This window comes from Alosa pseudoharengus, unplaced genomic scaffold, assembly GCF_046254945.1.
Source record: "Alosa pseudoharengus isolate Yale_2024_CS ecotype anadromous, Long Island Sound unplaced genomic scaffold, YU_APseudo_1.1 YU_APseudo_1.1_scf_12, whole genome shotgun sequence".
Classification (NCBI taxonomy): Eukaryota; Metazoa; Chordata; class Actinopteri; order Clupeiformes; family Clupeidae; genus Alosa; species Alosa pseudoharengus.
Window position 1 is genome coordinate 16633226 of NW_027468587.1, and position 15942 is coordinate 16649167.

The 15942-nt window shown below is 43.2% G+C and overlaps 1 protein-coding gene across 1 annotated transcript in view; it reads right to left on the reverse strand.

The window, feature by feature from the left end:
* osbpl10b (oxysterol binding protein-like 10b) overlaps positions 1 to 15942 on the reverse strand; it is a 66890-nt gene that overhangs the window by 17410 nt on the left and 33538 nt on the right. The gene's annotated exons all lie outside the window — the stretch shown is intronic.

Genomic DNA, 15942 nt, shown 5'->3' on the forward strand with positions numbered 1-15942 from the left:
ACACACACACACACACCTACATCCCTTTTAATCTCGAGAAAATACCAAAAATGCCTCTGACACACTGAGAGGGAGTAGAGCATTGTATGCCTCAAGGCAAGCAGTATGAAGCGGGCAAAGACTGAACTCCTCTGGGGGTACCTGCCCTGGGCTGGCCTGTGGGGTACTAACTCCCCTCTTCCCTCCTCTGGGGGCAACTGCCCTGGGCTGGCCTGTGGGGTACTAACTCCCCTCTCCCCTCCTCTGGGGGGAACCTGTATCCCTGGGCTGGCCTGTGGGGTACTAACTCCCCTCTCCCCTCCTCTGGTCTTCCAGCCTCACCACGGCTTCCCCTTTATCCACGCAGCTAGCGTAAGGGAGTAGATCAAGCATGAAATTAGCCACACGTCCAGAGGAAGAGCGATAAATGCTCTTTGATTAAATCAACAGAGAAAGCGGTTTTGTTGGCTGTAGCAAGTGAGCATAAGAGAGCGAGAGAGAGAGAGGTGGAGAGAAAGAAAGAGAGAGGGAGAGAGAGAGAGAAAGAGAGAGAATGGGGAAAGTGCTCATCTGTGAACTCCTGAGCGTTAATTGCACTATCCCTTTTCCTACTCTCTCTCTCTCTCTCTCTCTCTCTCTCTCTCTCTCTCTCTTTCACTCTCCAACTGACGCCTCTTATTTAAGACAGTCATTACCAGTAATTTGAAGAGCAGAGCGAGGAGAAACAAAAATATGGCCGAAGCCATGGTTCCTTCCTCTCTCTTTCTCCCTCTCCCTCCATCTCCCTCTCTCTCTCTTTTTCTCTCCCTCTATCTTCCTCTCTCCCTCCCTCTCGCTCTCTCTCTCTCCACCACTGCTGCACTCCTGAAGTGCAGGCACAAGGTGCTCTTAGTCAGGATTAACTAATGTGTTTGGTCTCTCCCACGGTCACTGTGCTGCGAGCCGTGCATTGTTCCTAATGCATAATGTAAGGAAGCGTCCTAGAAGCGTGTGCCCCAAAGCACTCTGGGTAGAGAAGAAAAAGCCTTGCTCGCTCGCTCTCACAGGACTCTAGCCCTCCCTCACCACCCCAACTTCCTATACACACACACACACTCACACACGCCCACACAGGAACACACACATCTCACCATGTATGGTGCTGACAGATGATAGAAGATCACATGACCAACGGACTAACTGAAGCATCCCACAGGATCATTTAGAGGATTTTTTCCCCTCCCTTCACCGTATGTGAGCAGCGCTAAGCAAATTCTTAAGAGACGCCAGATGGGTAGACTCAACTACAGCCCCAATATGATTACAGGCACTGGGTTGAATAATAGTGCTACATTATGTCACCAAGACAATGCTATTTTTATCAGACCGAGCCCCTTCTCCACTTCTGTGTCTTCTCCCATTTTTGGCAGAAATCACAGCATCATCCTTTTCTCATCTCTCTCTGTCTCTTTCTCTCTCTCTCTCTCAATTTCTCTCTCTCTCCGATTCTCTTTCTGTCACTATCTATCACTCACACTCTCTAGCTCTCTGTCTTTTCCTGCCTACATATTTCACACAGACGCACAGACACACACACACCACACACACACACACACACAAGCATGCAGACATATGCACATATGCACTAGCACGCACGCACACACACACACACACACACACATTTACACACCTCCTGTCTATCAGCTGGTTGGGAGGGCCCCTGGTGCGCTCCTGGGGAGCAGGTAGGGGGTTCAGTGAGGCGGACAGGAGGAGATGATAGAGGGGACCGCTTCTCCTTCAGCCCCAGCTCAGCTCCGATCTGCCCTCTTCCGCCTGAATATTTCATACACTACAGGAACATGGCCATGTGCTGATCCCCCGCTCCACCCCTCCCTCTCTTGGTCTCCATCTCCCCCTCCCTTGGTCTTCATCTCCCTCTCTCTCTCACAAGCACATTTTCTAAGTGAACCTACGGTTCTCTCTAACGCTAACATATCTAACACTCAATAACTTGCTCTCTTTATATTGGTTGTGAAGTCATAGCAGGCCATATTGAAGGTCAGGTCAACTACATAAGCTAACAAACTCAAACACATACATACACGCAAACTCAAACAAACACACGCGCACACACTCTGTGAGAGAGAGAGAGAGAGAGAGAGAACTCTAACTGGCACCAGTCAATTAATCAATGGAAACAAAAAGTATGGATGTTTAAAGCTGCGGAGCAGAAACGAATCTCGATTTCCACCAATCACCAGCATTCACACTCATTATGAGCTGCTCTCATCCAATGGTCAGCCAAGTTTGGGTTAGTCTACTCACTCCAGCACACTGCTGTTTGTGACTCACTCAAAATGCCACTGGATTCACAGTACAACGCTTATTGTATCAGCTATATACCACATGAATACTTTCATCAACACCACACCTCCAAATATTATATGATAACTTATAATATGTACAAGTTCAGTTCCACTTTCACAACCAAACACTAATATATACAAATACTCATAGGGTTTAAGCCTTTCATGTCTGGATAAAGTTATGAGGTACAGTTCTGGATTAAGTTATGAGGTACAGTTCTGGATGAATTAGGTACAGTTCTGGATTAAGTTATGAGGTACATTTCTGTGTTGTTTTCCCATTGACAGCATACAGACAGAGAACTCTGCAGGCACTGGGTCACTCCTCCCTCTGTGAAAGCAGCTCTTTGAGTTTAAAAATAACGTTTAGCCATGTCACTTTTTCCAGCACGGCAAAAACTACCACCATATTAGCTCACAGACGGATGATGATGAAAAAAAAAAACCCTTGCACAAACCCAGTCTGGACTTGTCTGCCTGGTGCAGCCGTCCCTCTCTACAGTCAAACCTGACCAGAACTAGCTTAATACCCTAAGGCTGTCCTGTCAATAACAAAATCAGCAAGCTAGCTAACTGGCTAAACACAGCAAAACAAGTAAGCTATCGGAATCAGCATGCAAATTCCTAAACATTTGACACAAACAACATAAACGAGTATGGAAAACTCTTACACTCATCTCGAAGAGAGTGCCTCACTGTCCTCACCAGGAAGTTTCTGCCGAGCACGGTACGCCTTCAACTCAACGCTGTCCAACTCTGCCCTTATCTGAGTGCCCACATGACCCCTGGGCAGGAAACTGTGCCCCCCGCCCCTCACCCATGCCCTCCACCCTTCCCCAAATACCCACCGACCCACCCCACCCCCTAGACCTCCAGGAGACACTCACACTCACGCTCACACTCTGGCTGGAGGCTGGCGGCGGTGGCGGCTTGCTCACTATCCAGCTGGACTTCATGCTCACCATCCAGAGAGAAAGAGAGGGAGAGGGAGAGAGAGAAAGAGAGAGAGTGAGAGGGAGAGAGAGGGAGGGAGAGATAGAGAGAGAAGAACGAAGGAGACGACAAGAGCACTGACACTGTGAAACAACACGGAGTGCTGTCGCCACAGAGACAGTGAGTGAGTTTGTGTGTGTGTGAGAGAAATAGAGAGAGAAAGAGAGAGAAAGAAAGAGAGAGAGAAAGATGGATGAGAGGAAATAGGTTGAATGCTCAGAGATCGTGGCTGCCTGCTACACTTCCAGTGGGAAGATTAGCAGTGATGCTGACAATCCTCTCTGGCCATCCCACTCTAAAAGCATCCCCCTCCTCTCACCATACACACACACACACACACACACACACACACACACACACACACACACACACACTGTACCCTCCTCCCTTGCCTTGGCTCCACCCCTGTGATGACGTGGGCACTAGTCAGTAGGCGAGAGGCTCAGCTGGAAGACCTCTGTGGTACAAAGCTCTAAGCCTCCCTCATCGCCTCCCTCACTGTCTCTCTCTCTCTCTCTCTCTCTCTCTCTCTCTCTCTCTCTCTCTCTCTTCCAATACACACTCCCTCCATCACTTTTCCCACTGTTCTTTTCCCCGCATTCTTTATTCTGTTCTTCTACACAGACCCATGCCCATGTCCTGTAGAACATACATTATTCCATACTCTTAATGGCTTCCCTTTAGCAGCCTGTAGCCGTGTGAACTGTCAGATTGGTATCCCTGAAGATATATGCTATGATGAGGGAGTATCCTACTATCCCACTTTCTCTCTCTCTCTCTCTGGACTTTTCTGTCTCACCAGTGACTCTAGTAGTTAAAGAAGTAGCAAGGCTCGAAAGAGAGGGAAGGAGTGAGAGAGAGAAAGAGATAGAGGAGAGGGAGAGAAGGAGTGTGTGAGAGAGAGAGAGAGAAAGAGAGAGATATGATGGCTCCAGTGATCCCTCACACATGAAAGAGTCCCAGAGTTTCACTCCGGAGCTTCGCACCAACAGTCTCTCATGAGGCTCCTCCACCTCTCTGCTGCTACCTGTCCTCCATAATTCCCATCCAAGCACAGATCCCCTCCACCTCTGAGCTACCCTACGCTAAGTCCTTCACCCACCCAAGCATCCATCCATTTCCCACAGCTACTGTACCTCAGCTTCCAGGTTCTCAGGGAGGCCAAAGGCTCCTTCAAACGACCAGAAACCTGCAGACTTTACCCTGCCGCACCTCCAGCACATATAAGCTGTCAGCTCCAGCTTGATAACATATGCAGCCTGCATGGCACTATATGTAGGGGGCTTTCTGACTGCATTAGAGGGAAAGTGACTAGTAGCGTCTAGGCAATCTGGGAGAAAACTTCACCCAACCCAAGACAAATTGCAAAAAAAAATATTTTCGTTGTATTCAGTTCATGAAACCTTCCCATATCACATACCAAAAGTCCATGAAAATCCAAGTGGTGGAACACTGACTAAATCGGCATCATTTGTGCATAGGTCAAATGCCAAAAACTGTACTTTTGTCAGTTTTACTGAACTTAAAGTACATGTGATATGTGAAAATTAGGTCATTAGGCATGAAACATGGTACACTTGTACAGTTTGAGTTGGTTTGTCTGGGTCTGTCACAGTTAGCAAGGTTAAAAACAAAATATGTTGCAATTAGTTTTGGGTCGGAGTTGGACCTTATTTTGCCTGGACTATGGGCAGCATTATCCTGGGTGCAGAAATATCAGGACTAACTTTCTACCATTTCCATGCCAGTGGCAAGGCACAATGTTTACGTGACTATTCATTCAATAGTGGACCTATTGCCCCAGCAAATTGTTTTTTTTATTTTTTTTTATTAGGTCAACACAACAAAGGTCGATGCTTTTATTCCTAAAAAATATTTTAGTACCTAAATGCTGGTTTGGACAATAAGTTATTTTAACAATGCTATGCCCATCCTTTATCCTTAGCATTATAAAATGTGCGTTTTGCACTGGGATTAACTAGGCCATAGATTAATTATTGAGATTAAAATAGAGCCTTGGATGTGTACAAGTTTGCATGTTTCTGTTATAAAATCCCTTTCATAATACAGAGTAGAGGACGTATGCTTCGCTTTCTAATTAAAATAACCAAGACCAACCAACTTTACCATTTTTATGCACTTCTCCTAGTCACATGTCCCCAATGTGAATAGCAAACACACTTCATCATTTTTGATTCAGCTAAGTATTGGCCCTTTTTCTTACCCTAAAAAGCCTTCTGACCAAAAGATGGACCCTTTTAACACTTTTAATCTAATGGAGGAGAGCAGAGCCCTAAGCTAATGTACCCAAGAAGAGAGAAGAGTGCAGAGGGGAGTAGGAGTAGAACCACAATTCTCAGCTGATAGCACGTTTTCATTCAGGAGCAAGGCTATCATGGCCATGAAGGTAATCACACACAATGTGTTCTGAGTTTCGTTTTTATGTTCATGACAAAAAGTCTGTCAATGTGTCTAGGCCGGGTAGCGGTCTGTGGTTCATCACAGTTGAAAAATTAAAAAATACTGACCCCCTTCAATAGGTGAAGGGCATTCATGGTCATGTTTGACTTCTGTTTAACTCAAACAGGATAGATAGATAGATAGATAGATAGATAGATAGATAGATAGATAGATAGATAGATAGATAGATAGATAGATAGATAGATAGATAGATAGATAGATAGATAGATAGATAGATAGATAGATAGATAGATAGATAGATAGATAGATAGATAGATAGATAGATAGATAGATACTTTATTGATCCCCAGGGGAAATTCAAGATTTCAAGAATATGTTTGAGTTCTGTTTAACCTGGGCTCTGCACCCATAGCAATGGACATTCACACATGAGAGAAAGAGGGCCTCTATATCACAACATAACAGAATTAACTGTGTGTGTGTGTGTGTGTGTGTGTGTGTGTGTGTGTGTGTGTGTGTGTGTGTAATCCCTTTGGTATCCCATGACATGATTTTATCCCTCAGGCTGATCTGCGACGAGCTGCCCAGCACATGACTACTCCACCCCCCGAGCCCTTCGTCAAAACACTCCTCAACTGCTCCTCAAGGAAAGAGAGGGAAGAAGAGTGTGTGTGTGTGTGCGTGTGTGTGTGTGTGTGTGTGTGTGTGTGTGTGTGTGTGTGTGTGTGTGTGTGTGTGTGTGTGTGTGTGTAAGAGAGAGAGAGAGAGAAAGAGAGAGAGAGAGAGAGAGAGAGAGAGAGAGAGATAATGCAGGGTGCATAAAGAGTTATATAAGAAGAGAGGATGACCTTTGTCTTAGAATCTTAAACCAGCCAGATCATACACAGGGATTTCTTAAGTATTATGGATTACATAGCAATCATTACAGTGTAGTGTCTATTTGTGCCATCTTGGATCACCGCATGTATACTGATAAAGAATAACAGCTACAAGAATAAGATAAGGAATAGGGAGTGTGAGAGAAAGGCAAATTAAGAGTGTGTGAGAGAACGAAAGAGGTAAAAAGTAAGAGTGAGAGAAGCAAAGAAAAAGTGTGTGTGTGTGTGTGTGTGTGTGTGTGAGAGAGAGAACAGAGTGCAAAACAAATTCCAATCAGTTTGTGATAACTACTTACCAGAATTTAAAGATAGAAACCCTGATTTCTGTGACTTACCTAACCCAAATGAATTTCTATACCTGTTGGGAGAAGACACGGACAGCTGTATTACTGCTGCCCAATATGTCCTTGCCTGTCACCAGCTGAGAGACACAGTGATTTCTATATGTGGACACATGTCCAATTCTGACACACAGACACACACACACACCTTTTAAATTGAAATGAATTGATGAAAAAGAGAAAGAGAGAGGAGCCCAGTAAAATGCACAAACTCAATCCAATGTACAGATGGGCTACAGACAGTTCAGAAAAATTCATACAAGCCTTAAATTCACCAAAACTAAATAACAAAATAACTAACTTTACTAAAAAACCCTTCTCTAATGATAAAAAAAATGTCAACATGGCCGTTCAAGAGCTGAACCTTATTTTCCACACGGCTGCAAAAAATGCTGGGATAAAGAAAAGCCAGAGAGCAAAAACCAAAAAAAACAAATGTGATAAATGGATATGGATAAATGGTACTAATATGAGAAAAGAAGTAAGACAACTGTCAAACCTAAAACACCGTCACCCCCATAACACAGATTTAAGACAACAATATTGTCTGACCCAAAAAAGTTACAAACAAACTATCAAAAGAAAAAAACAGCACTACACCAACAAACTTATCTATGAGATCGAAGACTCTATCAATAAAAATCACTTCTGGGATATGTGGAATAATTTGAGCATAAAAGAACCAAAAAAAGTACCCATTCAAAATGGTAACATTTGGATTGAGCATTTTCAAAAGCTTTACAGTGAAATACAATTAACAGAAACAAATCAAAACCAGATCAAAGAAAAATTGCAAACTTTTGAATTGGTATTTAAAGACAACCAAAATCCACTGGACTTCCCCATTTCCAGTGAAGAATTATCACAAAAAATTAGATCTTTAAAGCCTAATACATCTTGTGGGCAAGATAACATCAGGAGTGAAATGCTTAAGGTGAGCACACCCAAGATGCATAATGCAATGCTCAAATTATTCAATCTTGTTCTAAGTTCAGGCTGTTTTCCTGACATCTGGAATCAAGTAATGATGATTACACCAATTCATAAAAGTGGAGACAAATAGGACCCTAATAATTACAGAGGTATCTGTGTGAACAGTAATCTGGGGAAGGTATTTAGTAGCATATTGAATGAAAGAATCCAAACCTTCCTTAACAAGCACAATACCCTGTGTAAAAACCAAATTGGCTTTCTTCCAAACCATCATACTACAGATCACATTTACACCCTACACACCGTAATCAACAAATACGTAAAAGATAAGAACAATGGGAAAATATTTACATGTTTTGTCGACTTTAAAAAAGCATTTGACTCTATTTGGCACAACGGACTATACTACAAACTTTTAGAAACTGGTGTAGGGGGTAAAGTATATGATGTGATCAAATCAATGTATTCAAACAATAAATGTAGTGTAAAAATTGGCAAAAAACAAACAGAAGTCTTCACACAGAAACGAGGAGTGAGACAGGGCTGCAGTCTGAGTCCAACTCTGTTCAACATCTACATCAATGAGTTAGCGGTGCAGTTGGAACAGTTTGCAGGCCCTGGACTCGCCCTCCAGAACACAGAAGTCAAATTTCTGCTCTTTGCAGATGCTCTGGTCCTCCTATCCCCTTCTGAACAAGGCCTCCAACAACACTTGGACCTGCTGGCAAAATACTGCCAGACCTGGGCCCTGTCAGTAAACCCCACAAAAACAAAAGTCATGATTTTTCAAAAGAAACCCAGATGTCAGGAACAGCCGTAGCCTACTGGTTAGCACTTCGGACCTGTAACCGGAGGGTTGCCGGTTCGAACCCTGACCAGTAGGCACGGCTGAAGTGCCCTTGAGCAAGGCACTTAACCCCTCACTGCTCCACGAGCGCCGCTGTTGATGCAGGCAGCTCACTGCGCCGGGATTATTGTGTGCTTCACCTCACTATGTGTACACTGTGTGCTGTGTGTGTTTCACTAATTCACGTATTGGGATAAATGCAGAGACCAAATTTCCCTCACAGGATCAAAAGAGTATATATACTAGACACACGTTCACTCTTGGTGGCGTCCTAGAGCACACAATGCAGTATACTTACCTCGGTCTGGCCATTACTGCATCAGGAAGTTTCAGCATGGCAGTGAATGCACTCAAAGAAAAAGCCCGCAGAGCCCTCTATGCAATAAAATCTAAATTTTACAATATAAATATATCAATATCAATCTGGTGCAAATTATTTGACAGCATAATACAGCCTATTGCGCTGTCTGGAAGTGAAGTTTGGGGTCCACTCAGCATGCATAACTGCATGGGACAAGCATCCAACAGAAGCCCTACATGCAGAATTCCAAATTCCAGAAAACACCAAACAATGCATGTAGGGCAGAATTAGGCCGTTACCCATTGGCAATACCTATCCAAAAACGAGCACTGAAATTCTGGATGCACTTAAAATCAAGTCCCAAAAATACACTTAATTTTGAGGCCCTAAAAACCCAGGAACTGAACCCTGATAAGAGCCCCTTGTGCCAACTGGTACTGAAGCTCACTAACTCCATAACAAACACTAATATACAACATGCTCAGAACAGTACTGCTTCAAAATCAGCAATTAGTGTAAAAAATGTAATCAAACAAGCAGAAGAACACTATTTGAAACATTGGAGAAATCAAACTACCAGTCAAAGCAGAACGAATGTCTATCTGACCCTAAATCGAGAATATAAATTGGCAGAGTATCTCGAAGAGATACAAAGCAGAGGCAAATCCTGACCAAGTACAGTCTAAGTGACCACAATCTTACAGTGGAAACAGGCAGGCAGAGGAAAACCTGGCTGCCCAAAGAGGAAAGAAGATGTGGTCACTGTCAGACAGGGAAGGTTGAGACAGAGGAGCACTTTCTTCTTCACTGTGATAAATATAAAGACATAAGAGATGCATCTTTCCCTAGTCTTAAAACATATTACCCAAACTTTGAAGCCATGGGCACACACGAAAAACTGGCTATCCTTTCAGGAGAGAGATATTTAGCCCCTCTAGCAGCAAGATACATTTCACACTGTCATAAGCTGAGAGACTCTAGCATAACTTAATTTTATTTTGTTTCATTTATTTATATTTATATTCTTATCCCTATAGAGAATATATTGTCCTGTTCTAAAGCTATGCTTATCTGTACATGTATGTACGTATATGTGTACGTATAGGCTATGTGTGTCTGTGTATATATGTATGTATATATATATATGTGTGTGTATGTGTGTGTGTGTGTATGTATATGTCTGTGTTGTTATACTGTGATATAGTGTACACTTATGTCTATGTCTACACATAGACACTTAGTTTTTCTATGTCTTATTCCATGTTCCCTCCATACTTTGTATGACTGCTTTGGCAACACAAATGTCTTATTTGTCATGCCAATAAAGCATTTTGAATTTGAATTTGAAATGGAGAGAAAGGGAGAAAGAGAGAGAAACAAGCCTTTAGCCTGGTATGTAAGTATAGAAGAAGCTTGTTTGTGTTGGTGTGGCCCATTCCCCACAGAGAGAACAGAGAGTGGACTACTAGAGCAGTGTTTTTCAACCACTGTGCCGGGGCACACTAGTGTGCCGTGAGAGATCATCAGGTGTGCCGCAGAAAATTACCCAAATGTCACTCACTGGTCCAGAAAAGCAACTGTTGCATCAAAGAATTTATAACGACATGCTCTCATTGATTGTATGATTGCACTATTTGTGGTATGCAGGCATTGTACAACAGGGGCCCCATATCCAGTATTCACAGAATCATCACATATCCAGTTCATAACAACAATTAAATTAGATATAGTCACGAACAAATGAAACAGAGTGCGCTTGTTTTATTGAGCAGGTCTTGCATAGAAGCCATAATAAGGCCATATCTGTGTATTATTTGAAATTTTAGGCTATAGTATGTTAATTTTTTCTTCACACAGGATGTTAGTGTGCCGTGGGACATTTTAAGTGTCAAAAGTGTGCCGTGGCACAAAAAAGGTTGAAAAACACTGTACTAGAGCACTAGAGCCATGAAGCAACCCAACACTCCCTTATGGTACAGGCTAGCATCAATACAGTAAAGTCAACAGTAAAGAAGCTGAAGACGCGAGTTAAAATAATAAAGACACCCCTTCAGGAAAAGCGATATAGGCTATGGGAAATAATGGGAAAAGTTCTTAAAGAAGATGACAGTAAGTTATGGTCTATGTAGGCCTTCTTCTTGCAAAGCCATTTAAAAGTATGACAGCCAAAACGGGCAGCCTGCAGTCTACCGGTATAGGTTTGCGCATGCATAAAACTTTGTGTTTGTGACTTTAAACAGTGGATGTGCTTTAGTAAAGCTTTGTGCTTCATTCAGCATTATAAACCATTTCTTACGCTAACGTTTTGACCAACAATGTATCTCTCTTGCCTACCTTGCCTCACCATTTCTGTTTTCGAAAGAAAGATGTATGTCCATGGCCTTCAAATCTTATCCTTGTGTTCTAATCCTTGGTGGTTGCGTGCGTGCTTGCGCTCTTATTGTCATTCTCTCTCCTGCGCAAACAATAAATAAGCGGGTTGGATCGCGGGTCGGGTATAATTTTGTCCTAATTAATATTCGTGGTCCTAGTTGCGGTCGGGTTGATTAAAATATCGGGCGACCGCGGGCCGCTTGTGACCAAACCCGCGCAACACTGACACACACACACATACATATACTGTACACACACTAGAGCCATGAAGCACCCCAACACACCCCACACCCTTATGGTACATGTGCACTCATGCATACCGACACTCTCGTTCTCTCTCTCTCACACACACACACACACACACACACACACACACACACACACACACACACACAAACAGACTGACAAAACACGCTCACACACACACACATGTATTGTATACAGATGCACACACACACAGACTCATACAAAAGCACTTGTACTCATACATGAATTAAGGCAGGCACTCACTTTTTCCCTCTTAACACCACCCCAAACACCTCCACCACAAGCACGCACTCATGCCCGCACGCACGCACGTACACACGCACGCACGCACACACACACACACACACTGGCCCGGTCTCTATTTCGGTCTGTATTTCCCTATTTCTTTAAAATCTACATTCAACATAAGTGGTGTGTTCAGCAGAGAGAGAGAGAGAGAGAGAGAGAGAGATAGAGAGAGAGCACATGTAGAGAGAGAGAGAGTGAGAGAGAGAGAGAGAGAGTAGAGAGTATGCAGCACAAGCTCCAGTGACCCCAGGCTCTCATCCACAAATAAACCGCTTCAGCTCCCCAGAGTCGCCGACCCGCTGCACGACCACGGGAACCAGAGATAAACGAAGAGACAGAAAGAATGAACCAGAGATAAAGGAAGAGAAGGAAAGAAAGAATGCACAGATCGAAAGAGAGGAGCTGGGAAAGAAAGGGAAAAAGAGAGGGAATGGTTGCAATTTAAGGGAAAGGCCACAGAAAAGAGGAATCGCCTCAAGTAGGGAGTGTTTGGGATGCTGAATGTCATGGGATGTGTGCCAATGTGTGTGTGTGTGGGCAAACATTTTTACATTTTCACATGCACTCGTGTTGTTTTGGAGCTTGACTTCCTGTCCCGTTGGAGTTCTGGCAGTGATGCTGGCAGAGAGGAGGAGGGGTGAATGTGTGTGTGTGTGTGTGGGGGAGAGGGGGGGGGGGGGGGCTTTAATGAATTAATAATCAGCTGGGCCGTCCTTATGGGAGTGCTTACGCACAACGAGCTGGAAGGTTCCACACGCCTGACATACCACATTATATACACCCTGAGCCAACTTCACATCAGTCCACACATTTAAAAAAAGCCTGCAACACTGCCATGCTGCATCTGTACAACCTGCTATGGAGAAACATGGTCAGAGCCGGAGATGGGCATCCCGGGTCATGAAAGCATGAAGCATGAAGCAAGTCCACCCCAGCATCTCACACCAGCCATGGACACAGTTATTGTTAAAAGTGTCAGACTGTGTGAAATATGAATGGAGTGAATCCAAAAGCTTCTAAATGTCTGGTTGCAGATGAAGGCTGGGAGAGGCCGAATAACATGACCAGCCACAATACATAGCAGCAGTAACAGCACTACACACACACTGTCTGAGTGCAGGAAAGCACAGACTGCTTTTGCTATCCCCCCTAAAAAAACTAAAAATGCACTGGAAAGTGCTTGTTTTTAAGCAGTTCTGACAGAAGCAGTTGTTTCGTCTCCAAACACACAAACACACACAACGCAGCGGGCCTTGGAGAGACAGACAGGCGGGGCTGGGATCCTGACACAGTCACACACCAGCGAGTCGCACCGCGCGTGTGTCTGAAGGGGCTGAGCTTGACAGGCTGCAGTGTGTCTCTGTGAGGCCCCTCACTTATACTGCAAACACACACACACACACACACACACACACACACTTTTTGTCTCTCTCATTCTCATTTTTGTCTCTTGCGTGCATGTTCTCACTCCTTGTCAACAGTGTTGTGTCAAACTGTCAAAATAATCTTAGTAAAAGACGAAGGATTGAGTCTTGGATGTGGCCCATGTATAATAACCTGCCTATGCACACCTCCACACAGACACAGACACACACACAGACACACACACACACACATACAAAGATATGCATTTTCACACTACTGTCCATTTTGAGGATTTTATGAATGTGAATAAATTAAATAAATAGGGTATTTCTATATTATGTACAGTATGTATAGCATATCTATTATTGCAAGTTTTATCTGTATTATAACATTTTCTACATGATCAATTTCTACAAGAACTTACACATATATACCAGTTGTAAATGAAAATTGCTGTTGTGTCTTTAGGACTACATAACAATAAATGAATCAATCTCACACACAGGTAAAGTTCACTCATGATTCATCATTTAGTTTACTTTCAGAATGCAACATAAAGTATCACTGTGGTTAGCGAATTACCAATGGGTATAAACATATATATGGGGGAGTGATTCCACCTAAAGAAATAGATCATTTTAAACACTACTAACATAATTCATGTGTTATTCACATATGTTGTCCTGAAATCCATGTCAAGAAGCAATCAACTTATGTGGAGCAGAGCTTAAAATAACTCTAACCCAAGCATCCACTTATCTACATTACCCTCCCATCCTCCCTGAAAATAACCCCCCAATTCATCCAAGCGTCTCCAGTGCCACTTCTGACTCCTGGCCCCCGGCATGTTATGCACTTAAGCATGGAGCCATTGTACAGACCCTCACGGCACAATCCCCACTTCCCCACCATGAGCGTCCCAGAATCCTCTAGCATCCTCTACTGTTCACGAGTCACAGTGCAAGATGGCACAGCTAGGAAAGCCATCATTCAGTGCGTGGGTGGAGTGTGAGTCTGATTAAAAATTGACTGAAAACATCACAGGAGCACAGAGACGAAACTGAATGGAATATAAAAGAGAAAGAAACTTGGAATAGAAGAGAAAAAGCTGTTTGGGGGCAAACAAGTTATTCTGCTGCCATAATGTCTACATCCTACCAATCCCTATGTGTGAGGATTTAAAAGATAGGTACAGTACATACTATACACCTGTAAACACTTCACCTCTACACTACGAATCCCTTATTTGTGAGGACTTAAAAGATAAGTACTGTTACGACCCCCTGTGCCCCTTCAGGTCTGACATGGCCATTGCATGGGCAATGCAGCCCTAGCTTGCCCAATTAGCTAATCATACACACCTGGTGAAGGTGTGTGGGTATTTAAGGGGTTGTTTCTCTCTCTTGATTTGGACACTTTTTCAACCTCTGGGTTGTCTCTCTCCCACTGGCACTTTCTTTCTATCTTGGAACATCATACTGACGTTGGCATACACGTACCCACATGAACACCCTTGCATACATGCTTTTACTTTCCCCTAGACATCTTTTGGTAATGCTTATTTATTGCTTTTGGTTAGTTTTAAATAAATACTTTATTGGTTAAAGTTATCTCTGTTGTCCCGACTCCCTCTTTATGTTGCGGCTTAGAGCCGGATCGTAACAGTACATACTATACACCTGCAAAACACTTCACCTCTACACAACTAATCCCCATTAGATAAGTACATACTATACACCGGTAAACACTTCACCTCTACACAACTAATCCCCATTAGATAAGTACATACTATACACCTGCAAAACACTTCACCTCTACACAACTAATCCCCATTAGATAAGTACATACTATACACCGGTAAACACTTCACCTCACTAATCCCCATTTGTGAGGATTTAAAAGATAAGTACATACTATACACCGGTAAACACTTCACCTCACTAATCCCCATTTGTGAGGATTTAAAAGATAAGTACATACTATACACCGGTAAACACTTCACCTCACTAATCCCCATTTGTGAGGACTTAAAAGATAAGTACATACTATACACCGGTAAACACTTCACCTCACTAATCCCCATTTGTGAGGACTTAAAAGATAAGTACATACTATACACCGGTAAACACTTCACCTCACTAATCCCCATTTGTGAGGACTTAAAAGATAAGTGCATACTATACACCGGTAAACACTTCACCTCACTAATCCCCATTTGTGAGGACTTAAAAGATAAGTACATACTATACACCTGTAAACACTATTCCTCTGCACTACTATAGCTACTCAACAAGTCACCTCTACACACATACACGTCTCCACTTTTACATACTACATGTGTATATGTGTATGTGTACACATTATCTACAGTATATACTGAGATATACACCATATACCATATGCGGTATGGAGAGAGAGAGATAGAGAGAGAAACACATATACTCTGTTGAGGCTCCTGGCCTACAATGATAAAGCATTATGTTTTTTGTAAAGATTTATGAGCCTTTCATCTGTTTTACACTGAGTTTTATGGCCTCCTAACCCACGGCCAAACATTACACGCCACCCGGCAGATGGATCACTGGATTCACCCGCTCCACTGCTTCCTGTG